Raw genomic sequence first — 852 nt, forward strand, 5'->3', positions numbered from 1 at the left:
CTTAGAGCTTGTTCAGTTGAACTTTTTTCGCCAATGGTTGCATAACGTGTAAAAAATGAAAAGGTACTAAAGAAGTTACAAAGCGACAACAAAGCGAGGTACATGGGCATCAACATCTAGTGAGCAGCTGGAAGAAACGTTCGTATCCTGCTGATCGAAATACTGCTAATGTTAAGCTGCTAATGGCAATCAAGGCTAATGGAAATCAGTACTCGCAGATAAGCTGTGTACGACAACTACGTTTTCTAGTGCTGCATCCAGGGAATTATTCAGCACCCTTTCATTTGTTTTTGCAAGTTTTCAGTTATTTCCCTCGAGAGAAACAAATGAAGCACACGTTTCTAAATCCTCCCTCTGAAAATATATACCTAGTTTGATGAATTGTGCTTAATGCAAGCTTGTGATGCTCAGCTGTTATAACGTGCGGAGGTATAGAAACAAGAAACTGAAATAAACACAGCGTCTAAGCTGTATTTGAATACCTCTTACTCTTTTCGCTTATGTACTTGGTACTAAGGTCCTGTCACAAATAGGACGTTCTCATCACTGTACCTTTTTCTGGCCGCATCAGCTGTGACAGATGTACACGCATCCCTAATTTTTTTCTACAGCACCGCAATAATGCGTCGTCATATTTATCCAGACTCCTCTAAGTGAACGCTGAGATACCAGGAGCCACATAATAATAATAATAATAATAATAATAATAATAATAATAATAATAATAATAATAATAATAATAATAATAATATAATAATAATAATAATAATAATAATAATAATAATAATCAGTCAATCAATCAAACTTTTATTTAACGTGCCCAGGAACAACCGTAAGGTCTTTGTACTGGCG

The sequence above is a fragment of the Rhipicephalus sanguineus genome, unplaced genomic scaffold, assembly GCF_013339695.2.
Source record: "Rhipicephalus sanguineus isolate Rsan-2018 unplaced genomic scaffold, BIME_Rsan_1.4 Seq9663, whole genome shotgun sequence".
In the NCBI taxonomy this organism is placed as follows: domain Eukaryota; kingdom Metazoa; phylum Arthropoda; class Arachnida; order Ixodida; family Ixodidae; genus Rhipicephalus; species Rhipicephalus sanguineus.